General features: G+C 47.2%; 1 pseudogene; it reads right to left on the bottom strand.

Annotated features, from left to right (window-relative positions):
- Positions 1-655: 655 nt before the first annotated feature.
- LOC136471337 (uncharacterized) lies at positions 656-5,504 on the bottom strand (annotated as a pseudogene).
- Positions 5,505-11,628: the final 6,124 nt, after the last annotated feature.

The following is an 11,628-nucleotide window of genomic DNA, read 5'->3' as shown; positions in this document are numbered from 1 at the left end:
TTGACAGACTTGGATAATGTGCTGCTTATTGGCTTCATCCTGCTGTAATGGTACACTAGCTGACTAGTTCACCTGTTCTATTATTCCTTCGAAACAACTATGTAGTTGAAACGGGTCAACACAAGCAAGCATGTTTCAAATAAACAAATGTTTTCCTTTTTTTATATCTACGACATTGAGTCACCAAATGTATCAAAACCATATCATCTGCCTTTTAAGAAATGTTCGGAATATTTGGTTGTTGGTTCAGTAGTTAGTATTTCACTAAGCGTTGGTTGGTCATTCCAATTTCAGAATCGACCACTCTAGTTTGGCTTTTGGCCCTTAGCAGTTCTCTACTCTTATTATGGTTTCTGGTTGTATCCAAATCTGGACAACTTTTGTAGTTCACTGCTCTATATATCTGTTGAGTGCTTAATTCGTGTTGCTATGCCCTATCTTTTATATATAAGGGAAATAAATCCGGCTTCTTCTCTTGTCTCCAAGAGAATAAGACCACTTATTACAGAATTGTGTAACCGCACAAATGTCTCCCTCAAAACTCAATGCTAAAATTATAAGGCCATCCAAAGGACGGAAAAAAAAAACATTGCCATTGCCTCTAGCATTTGACAGACTTGGATTTGTGCTGCTTATTGGCTTCATCCCGCTCTAATTGTGCTCATTGACGTAGCCAATGTGTTCCTCTAATATAACCTGCAAAAAAAGTTTTGGGTCGACACTTGTCAAAAACAACTGTGTGACTGTGATATGCTGCAGACCGTCCTTCTGTTAAGTGTTCCTGCTACATCGAATTTCCTAAAGTATATTAAACCTTGATTCTTGTTAATTTTGTGTTGCAGGCATATCTCGGTCTTGTAATTATAATTTATAAAAAGAAGGTATTGTCTTGTTATTGCACAAGTGGTTTCACATAAGCGAATATATGTGAGGGATACACATGAAACAACTCATTTACTCTTTCATTGGCTGTTATAAGCTACAGTGTATGAGAAGAAAAAGGCCGTCCATTATTTATTCTGTATTATTTCTACTGCAAGTGTAAGTTTCAGGACTCAGGCCCCGATGTTGAAGTAAACTGTGTAGAATTCATCCCTCAAACTGTACAATGGCTCAAGGAGGAAGTTCCTGATCATCCCCTTTGCAATGAAGCTGATTGGATGGTACTGCCTTAATGGGTCAGTTTGCGAAAAACTCGCCGCCTGCTCGAGTATCCCACCAATGCTCTGAAGGGAATTCTTGCAGCCGACTTGAATCTTCGTCCCCGCAGAGTAATTCGTGCCTGTCACCAAGAAGCATCCTGGTCTGGTCCCGAGCTCAAGGGAAACCGAGTTAGGATTCCCATCAAGCCCGGGCACTATGTTGAAGAGGGAATCTGAGCTCTTCTGCGCAGATAGAGTGAGGTTATTGGTGACCACAGTTCCTGGCAAGTCAAATGGTTCGATCAGAATGGAAGCTCCCTTCAAGGTTGTGCTGTAGATGTCATACAGCTCTGTTGAGTCCTGAGGGTGTGCCCTGAATGTCGCATGGATGGCGGTGTCAGTGCCATCAACTTCAGGTCGCTCTTGCATTGTCAGGGTGCCATTTGCGCTTGAGAGGACAAATGTTTTCCCATTGGATACTTGTGTGAAGGTTACCAGCTGTGAGTTGTGCGCTGGAGGGACAGCGGTGATCCAATCTGAAATTGCACTGCCATTGCCAACTTTTGCATCCCAGTCACCGGTGGATAGGCCAGCAAGAACAAATGGCCCAAACAGGACTGCGTGAATGGATGCATACTCCGGTCTGTCATCTGAAGGGATAGCTAGCAGTTAATATTCAGATCAAGATTCTCGCTATATAAAAATCTCAATATTAGCACACATTGGAGCAAAATCTGTTACTGCTACTAGCATCCTATGTATTTTATTACAACCACTGGTTATCATGATGAAATGTAATGTATGAGATAAGTAAAGTTAACCAATTTGTCCTTCAATCTTGGATTAGGTGAAGCTTCACGAATTACCTTTAATTGCTTCAGTCCTTAACCTGATGGGAAAGCGTAGTGCTAAGTGATCATCTGAGTTCCACTGTTTGGTGATTGATAGGAAAGATCCTGCCCACAGAATAAGATCAGGTAATGAGGTGGCCTTAAGAAGATCAATTGTAATTTGAATGTTGGACACAACAGAATGATTTTACCTGGAGATATCGACCCCAAATCTTTGTCATTTAAAGTTGCTCCTGCACCATCAGCAAATGTCCATGATGGAATTCTAACATTCAATTTGGCAGTCTGACCTTTTGTCTGAACAAATAGAAAACAAATGTGATGACTGCAGATATTTTATCTGAATTTAACTTTTAAAGAATTGGAAATAATTACCTTTGCAGAAATGGAGAATGAAATTTGAAGATACTGGTCAGAAGAGCTGAGGGTTTTGATTTGCTGAGTAACAGTAAGCCCAGCTGCTTTCCAATTGTAAGTGCTTGGTATGTACTGAATGATATTGAGTGCAGGCGAATCTCCTTTCTCCTCAAAGTAAATAGAATCACCAAGTTTTGAAAAGGATTCTATACCTGCAGATGGAAATCATAATATTTCGAAACAAACAATAAGCTCGAAAATAATTGCAACCCCAATTTTAACTGACATAAATTAAAGAGGTTAAAAATGAAGGGGCTAGACACCGCCTTCAGCTTATGGAATCAAAATAAGAGAAACTGTTGACTGAAATCAAGCACAGCAATTACTGTGGAATGATCACATCAAGTCAGCACAGATAGATGTTGGTGATTTTTTACATTACCTGTCCCATAACAACACCAGAATGAATCGTACTTTGTTCCCCAACCATGATAACTCACAGCCTTAGAGTGTCCAGGGGCCTGGGGTAGCATGTAAATCATCACACCAGGATCTGTCCCCCTTTGAATGCTTAAAACACCATTTATCAATGCCCTTTCGTAGTAATCTGCATATGCTATTTCCTTTGTGCATCTGAATAGGTTGCGAGAAATCTGCACATAGGCTGAATATGACACATATTTAAACAAGAGATTATATGTTTTAGGTGGTTTGATGATTGTCAACCTTAAGCATGTTGTAGGTGGTGCAAGATTCCTCATTCTCAGTACTCAGAGTCCCAGCTAAACGCTTTGGATAGGTCCTGAAAAGCAGTTAAGTGCATAAGTTCCTTCTGAAATTGGTATCTATATACTATGGACGTCAGTAAATCAGTCACGTAGAAGTTATACCAGAATTCATTAGCAGATGTGCCACCAGTTGCATAGCTATGAGAAGAATTTATTGTATCCATAAAGAATGACGCAATTTGCTGTTTCAAAATGAGGCTTATGGTCAGCTTCACTCAAATGGCAGAGAACCAATGAGAAAAACAAGACAAGCTGGTACTACTTGAGATGCAGAGTCGTACACTCAGAATTTTACTAATAACAGTAAGAGTTATGCATATCTTTGATTTTCTTAAGCCAACAAGTATACTTATATGGGAAAGAAGTAAAATAGTCCACTTGTTACCCCTTATGAACAGTATCCAGCATCATAATCGAAACTGTTAAGAACGTGCACTGTCTGTGAAAATGGAATACTCAAATCTCTAGTAACAAGATACAATTGAATTTTACCTTGTAAAGAGGATCTCCAGTAACTTCATACCTCATTTGCGCACCAACGACAACTGGAATGTGTGTGTTGGAATGAAATCCAGAAATACTGTCAGCCTGAAATGAAACGCATACACACACGAAGGCTATCACTCAAATGAAAATCCTTCAAGAGGAACAGTACTTTTAATCCATCGATAAAGACCAGTACTAGGAACCCGAGTTCAGTTTCCATGATAATACCAGTTGGGTGGTGGCATAATTAAAAATGTGTTTGATGTATAGACATGTAGTATTGTAGTGGCCACCGGATGATAAAAGGATTAGATTGAAGTTAGTAATCACAGGTCTTAACATAGTTAAAGATTAAAGACTAAACTGGTTAAGTTCTATTTTAGTCATTATTGTAAATTAGACATAAATAATCCATATCTATCACCAAATAGCTGAAGATTCACAATTAGGAAACCAGATCAGTGTTCAGCATACCTGAACTGCAAGCAGCCCAAGAAAGCATGGCTTATCGAAGAGATGAGCTAGAGTCAAATGCTTCAGATCGTTCTGCCCAATTAATAGAAAGGAAGCATATCAGCTAGACATGACTATTAATCTATGCTACAATTGTAAGTTTGTAACAAACAGCAAATCACCGTTATCATGTAGAGCTGATAGAGCACATCATTCATCCCACCAAACTCATCATTGAGAGACTCCCAGTGCCTCTCAATGCTATATTTCTGTATGACATTCTTCACCCTGTCACTGAAATAATTAGCCATCTTTACCACCATGTCAAGAGCCTTGGAATTTCCAGCCACCGTGTACTGATCAAGAAGACCTTGCATAATCTGCAAACCGAAAATTAAACTCACTCAACTCGGCGACGATATTTACACATTAATCAAGAAGTAGAAACGGAAACACCCCTTCATCAGTTCACCTTGTGGATTGTGTAGTAAGGAGCCCAGACATCCTTGATGGCCTCAACACGATCGAATAACTCCGACGGGAAGGCCGACAGGTACCCTGTGCCCATCTTTTTCTGGCAATCGTAGAGCACGTCGACGACCGATGACATTTTTGCATTGAGAGTGTCATTGTGTGTGCTAGCCCACATCTTTGCAGTAGCACTCAGGTAATGCCCTGAAAAGGACAACAGCAAGACACTGAAATTCAGTCTAGCTGTGTGGTTGTTCTGGGTAAATGCTCCAAAAATCAAAGCCAAACGGAGATCCAGCGGCGCACCAACGAAGTGTCCCCGGAGCTCGAAGTCAGGGCCCTCCCACCCGCCGTAGGGAGTCCCCGGCGCCGTCAGGCCAGCCTGCTTGCGGAAGCTCCAGACGAGGCGATCGACGTCCAGGAGGAGCAGGTACTCCAGGTTGGTCTGCTGGGATCGCCAGTACAAGCTGCCCGGCTCCAGCCGCACGTCGTGCAGGGACACCTCGGAGAGGAACGCCCCCGCCGCGGCCCCGGGGCGCGGCGCGGCGCCGGCGGTGGCTCCACTGGAGCTTGCGGTAGAGCATGAGCCAGTCGAACACCTCCTCGTGCCGCGGCGCCCGCCGCGGCATGAGCGACATCCAGGTGGACTCGTCGGTCGGGGTGAGGTGCTTCTCGTGTCCGTGGTCATGGTCGTGGCCGTGGCCGTGGCCGTGGCGGTGGATGATGAGCTGGAGCGCCGTCGCTGGCGGCCCCGACCGCAGCTGCGCCGCCGCGCGCTCCGTGTGCGACGAAGTCAATCCCGTCAACGAGTTCGTGCACGATTTCCCTTCCGCGCCGCGGAAGTCGGCGGCTGCGGCGGCCAGCAGCACCACGATCCCCAGCGCGGCCGCCGCCACCACGCTCGGCGCTCGCGCCATGACCCCCTTTCTTGCAAGCTGATAGTGATAGATGAAGGGACCGGGTAGTGAACGACTGACACTTGTACGCATCGGGGAGAGCGGACGGATTTATAGGGGATTCTTGGACCCTAAGAGCGGCAAGCCGAGTGCGGAGTGGCGAGGCCATCATCAGAGTGTCAGAATGACTAAGAAGAAAGCAGGAAGAGTCACTGTTGGGCGTCCGACAACAGAGAAAACGGGGTAGTTTGACACTATTTTTTTCATGAGCGTGTCCTTGTGACACGTATTTCATCAAGAAGAAGTAGAGTTGAACAGGTTACAACTAACTCAGGTAATCCAAAGATTACCCAACACATAAAAAGAGAGAAAAGAATAACGAAAGGGAAGAACCCACAACCCCAATACCCTACTAGCCAAACCTACGAGAAGATACATCAACGTAAAAGCTGCCTACAGAGCGGACCAGGCCAAGGTGGCAAAGCATCCACCTAGAGAACTCGAAGAACCAGCGACAACGGTGGCAAAGCATCCGCCTGAGAGGATCAAAGCAACCTTGGCGGCAAAGCATCCGCAAGGTAAGAGGCCTACACACGCTCGGCAGCAAAGTATCTGCCAGAGAGGGGGACCAGCAACGACAAAGTATCCGCAAGGTGAACCAGCAGCAACGACGGCCAAGCATCCGCCCGAGAGGATCATCGCAACCTTGACGGCAAAGCATCCGCAAGGTGAGGGGCCCGCTGCACACTCGGCAACAAACTATCTACCAGAGAGGGGGGTCCAGAACAGCGATGGCAGGCAAAGTATCCGCAAAGAGAGATGCCCACACAGATATGTCAGCAAAGTATCTGCAAGCATATAGCGGACCAAGGACAATGACGGCAAAGCATCCACCAGAGACCAAGAGGCAGTGGCTAAGTCAAGCACTCAAGTAGGACATACCACTATGGAGAACAATAGGCACACACAGGAATGGCGAGAGGTAGAACCAGCGAGAGGAACAAAGGACCGAGTGAAGGTACAATGGTAGGAGCACAACAACGATGCCTTCAAGACGGGAAGTGACATCCACGGATGCCACCATCATTGGACGAAGTGTCATGCAAGGATTGCCTTTTGGCCCAGGATCGATGGCAAAATAGAATTTTCGACGACTGTCGACAAACGAAGGTAGATTGATCGGTAGAGGTGCGTGTAATCAAGAACAAGAAGGCAACAGAGACACAAGAGTCAGACAGATTCGGGCCATCCACATGATGTAACACCCTACTCCTATGGTCTGTTGGTTTGTATTGGCTATCGTATGATATTGCGTGTGTTTTGAGGGGGTCCCCTACTCGCCTTATATAGCTGGGGGTAGGGTTACAAGTCGGTTAGATCTAGGTGATAACCGATAAGTAAAAAAAGATTACAGGGATCATGGGATTGTAACATATCCTAACAGATTACGTCATATCTTCAGGATATCTTTCCGGTGTCTTGCGGGGCGCGCCGAGCAGCGTCATGCTCCGCAAGGCTTCGTCTTGTGGGCTAGACCACCCCTGGCAGCGCAGCCCATGTAGTCTGCCATGGGTATCCATGGTTGTACCCCCCATAGCTAGTCCCCGAGCGCCTTGTATCTGCTGTGCAACGCCGTCTTGAGCTTATCCGAGCAGGCGTAAACAAAGCCGAGCAGTCAGACTCATAGTCTGACCACCTTAATGAGTCGCTGAGCAGTTGTGGACCGTAACCGACTAGCTAAACCATCTGACCGAGCATGGGCTTACCCAAGTAAGGCTTGCCAGAAGGATGAAAGGAGCTCAAGTTCAAAATAAAAAATTTCCTCACTGTGAACCAAGTGTGCCCACTTAGAGTCCGACCACGAGAAAAGAAGATAATCTTTTTCAACTTCGGGAGGCACGGAGTCTCTCAATGAACAGATTAAAGAAAACACACTCACCGCAAGGTGAAGTGTGCCCACTTAGTCCCCGAGCCTGACAGTAGGTGACATGGTCACGTGGTGCTAGGGCCCAGAAATTAAAAGAAAGACAAAAGAACAACCAAGCAGGCAACCAGTCCATGGGCTGAGCTCTGAAATAAAAAGCACACATTCACCGCAAGGTGAAGTGTGCCCACTTAGTCCCGAGCCTGATAATAGGTGATGTGGTCACATGGTGCCAGGGTCAGAAACAACAGTAACTAGGGAAAAAGTTCCTAGTATGGTGAGAAACCAAATCATAATGATGACATAGTCCTCGAGCCACAAGTGAAAATCTTGGATAAATCAAGAAGTGCTGATTACTCAAATCATGGAGAAAAAGCCAGAGTAATGACTATATAGTAGAAATTATTGAGCCTTGATGGTATTGTGGAGTGGTCGACGAATATTCGGTGTGCAGTACCAAGTTGCATCGAAAAATGGACAATATGGGTTGTAGTTGCGCGGAAGCCCAGATAACGGCCCACCATGCTGCTTTGGGGAATTCAGAAGGGCGCAAATCAGCATGGTGCGGTTTCCCAAAAACCCTTGAACGCTAAAAGTAGGTTGGTTGTCTTTATAACTGCGTCGCCTTACTCCGCGCTCCCACCTTTGCCACTCCACCACTTTGTCTTCCTCCTTGTCATTGCGCTTCCCCCATTCACATTCACACGCACTCCAGATCTAAGGGATGGCGCCGAAGAGGGGAGGTGGTAACACGAAGAAGGCGACCGTCGGGACGAGCTGTGACAAGGAATGGGTACCATCACTCATGGGGGAGACAGAGCTCAACGAGATGGTGGAGGCAGGCGTTCTTCCTGACCGTGTCATAGCCGGATGGGGTTCAGCCGACGATGAGCCCTATCCGATGCCACACACTGACAAAATCGTTGTATTCGAAGATTATTTCTGGCATGGATTAGGGCTTCCTGTACATCCTTTCTTGCGGTATCTATTGAAGTATTAGAGAGTGAGCTTGTGTAATCTTCATCCAAACACTATTTTGCACATTTCTATGTTTATCCACTTCTACGAGGTTTATCTTGGCATTCTTCCCCATTTCAATCTCTTTCGATACCTTTTCTGGCTCAAGAAGAAGGGAGAGGGTGGTTCTAAAGTTGTCGGCGGTGTGTATCTACAGCTCTACGACAGGATGACGAGCAAATATATTCCTGTGCCGCTAAATACCTCACCGAAGGGGTGGCATTCTAGGTGGTTCTATATGAAGCAAAGTGATCCTACCGTTCGATGCGATGTCGACCAGATTCCAGAGAATCAAAGGAGCTGGTTGGAGAAACCGACCAGTGCTGATATGGAATAGGTGAAGGAGCTCCTCAAGCTAATGAAGGGCATGAAGGCGAGCAGGAGTGGTGGTGGCGGTGAACTTCATACTACGCCTGCATCCAACCCTACAAGGAGAGGGCTCATCCAGGCTTTGAACTTCAAAGGAGATACTGACGGCACCCGGGAGAGGGTGGAGAGACTGACGAAGGAGGTTGTGATACACCAGGCCACTAAACTATTTGCTCAAAATGTGTCATACACCGTGCAGGGGCAATAGAAACCCTTCAACTGCACGAACCCACCTCCTCAGGTAAAAATCTCGACTGTTGTTCCTGGTGCTGGCGCGGAGCAATGGACTGATTCGCTTGTGGAAAGATCCATTGGTAGGAACGAGCGGCAGTACTTCTCGGGCGTGCCAAGGAGCGATTGGCCAAAAGCAGTGGATGCCAGGTCGACCACTCAGCCGGAGGAAGGTGCCATCAGCACCTTGTCCGAATCCGGAGGCAAAAGTGCTGGTCAAAAGGAGAGTTCCCCCCTTGATATCGGAGAAAGTTCGGGGAAAAAGGGCGACGAAAGATGAGCCAGCCCAAAAGAAGAGAAGAACGACAGATGTAGCTCCCCACAAGCCGGTCGGCATCTCATTTGGTGGTGATTGGACCGCTCGAACGCAGAGTGCGGCAATGTCCGAGTGGTCGGATGACGACGAGGCTCTAGTAGCTCCCCCTCCAAGCACTAAAGCGTCATTGTGCAACACACACTGCAGAGGTGCAATCGAAGGAAGGGAAAGGAGTCCCCGGGCAGTAGGCAGAGGAGACGCCGACAATAGGGGCTGCAAGACCTCTAGCCCAGGACATGTGGGTTGACCCTAGAGCAGTGCCTGGGTGCTTGGGGAGGTAGCACCAGTTCAGAACATCGGGAAGCCGACATGTAAGTATATTTGCCTTGGGATCAATAGCTATCCGGTTTCTATAGTTGCGGTGATCGATGAGCTAATCTGATGTAGAACGGGGCACGTGGAGGATCTGAATCCTTCAGGCTAGACTAGCGAGCAGCCGAGGGCTGTTCACAGCGCTCGTCGGTTTGCAGAGGATTCGACCACCTGCTGCTGATGGAGTTGGAGGTGGAGAGCGGTTGGCGATAACTATGGGTGATTCGACAGTCGCTAGGAGCGACGGCGAGAGGCACCGAGTCTTTGGAGGCAGGAGCGGGAGCTGTCGACATCATGCCAGAATCTAGGACATAGAGGCCAGCAGTGTCGGAGGAGCAAACGGCATGCCCTAAGATGCCACAGGGCATGGTCGATCGCTCTATGCGGCCACCGAGCCCCCAGGGAGCACCACCAGCTATGGAGGAAGAGGACAAGGTCAAGGAGATTGAGCATGAAGGATCACGACCTTAAGCCATCCACATCCTCTGCAAGCGAGAGGAGGAAGTTGTGGTCGTGGAAGAGGAGGACACCACCAGGGTGGTGAAGAGGCTATGGTCCACCCTTTCCACAGCTATGAAGCAAATTGAGGTTAGTATTGCGTTAGTGGTGTGTGTCTTTTGGCATTGGAGACTATGTCCTTTATAATCTTGGTGCTTTGCAGGGCATAGCGCAAACTACTGTACAACGGCAGCAGTTGATCAAAAGGATAGAGCCCCTCACCGAGGAGAACGAGAAGCTGAAGGAGGCGATCAAACTGATGGAGAAGAACGTCTAGAGGGCCCAGCGCAAAAGGGATCTTGTTGAATCAAACACTAAGGACCTAGAGTACCAAAAGGGCATCTTATCCGAGTAGTTGAAGACTGTCTCCAAGTAGCTAGGAGCGCACCTCCAAGCAGCTGAAAAGCATCTCTGAGCAGCTGGGGCACACCTCCGAGCAGCTAAAAAGCATCTCCAAATAGAAGAAAGGTACTGTGGATCGATGAATTTGTTCTGCATTGCCGAATAATTTTGATGTTGCTGTCGACCGTTATGTTTGTAGAACAAGATGTGGAGCTCGCTCGGTTGCGTCAAGTCGTCGGTCAACTCCAAGAGGAGAAGGAGAAAGCATCTGGGTGAGTGGAGAAACTGGCCTGAGGATCTAGAAGGTGAGTAGTTCGTGGTCGGAGATATTACTGATATGATTTCTTCGTTTGACGAGTCCCTTTGGTGTCTTTAGAATACCGTCAAAGAACTAAGGCGCAGTTCAATGTGCTAGAGCTGGAGGCAAAAATCCAGAGGGGAAAACTTGAAGCTGTGGTGGTCGAAGTCAGGCCACTGCTCGACTATATCGACATGGAGGTAGCTCCTCAGCCTGACGATAGGCTGTCCCATCTGAACGCCATCATTGATAGGTGCAAGGCAGCGTGGGAGAACTTTAAAGGCTTTAACTGAGATGCCGCTATCTCCGTTGTGACACATGCCCTAGCGATGGTCCGGTCTCACTACCCTGCAATCAATCTTCAAGCGATAGGGGCTAGATTCGCTAGAGGGATGGGTGCGACGAAGCAGGAGTAGCTAAAGGATGAGGTGGAGGACGCAGCGAAGAGGTTGGCTGGCGATGTTGATCTGTTCGGTGTGGTAGACAGTGAGGGCCAAGCCCAATAACCTGAGTGGAGAGGAACCTGTATGGGACAACTAGAAAGGGGAGTTAAATGCACGAGGGCCTAAGCAAACATTTGTGTATTTGTATAAATGTTGTAAGTAGACAACATGTGCGTGTTCAGGCGGCTTGCTAGTGTTTTTGGTGAAAAAGAGATGTGTTGTTAACCCTAACACATTTATATGTGGTATAAGTAGTGTTCGAGTAGTTAGTTTGTTACTGGGCTCTTGGCCTCGGTTAGCTCGTATCCCATAACATCGAGCGCTAGAGCCCGTGCACGTGTAGGGGGAACAGACATGATTGAGGAACCACAGCCGACCACCCATAATGCAGAGCGCTGGAGCCCATAGCACATGTAGGGAGAGATCAGAGATAG

The sequence above is a fragment of the Miscanthus floridulus genome, chromosome 8, assembly GCF_019320115.1.
Source record: "Miscanthus floridulus cultivar M001 chromosome 8, ASM1932011v1, whole genome shotgun sequence".
In the NCBI taxonomy this organism is placed as follows: Eukaryota; Viridiplantae; Streptophyta; class Magnoliopsida; order Poales; family Poaceae; genus Miscanthus; species Miscanthus floridulus.
This window is presented reverse-complemented; position numbering and strand designations above follow the sequence as displayed.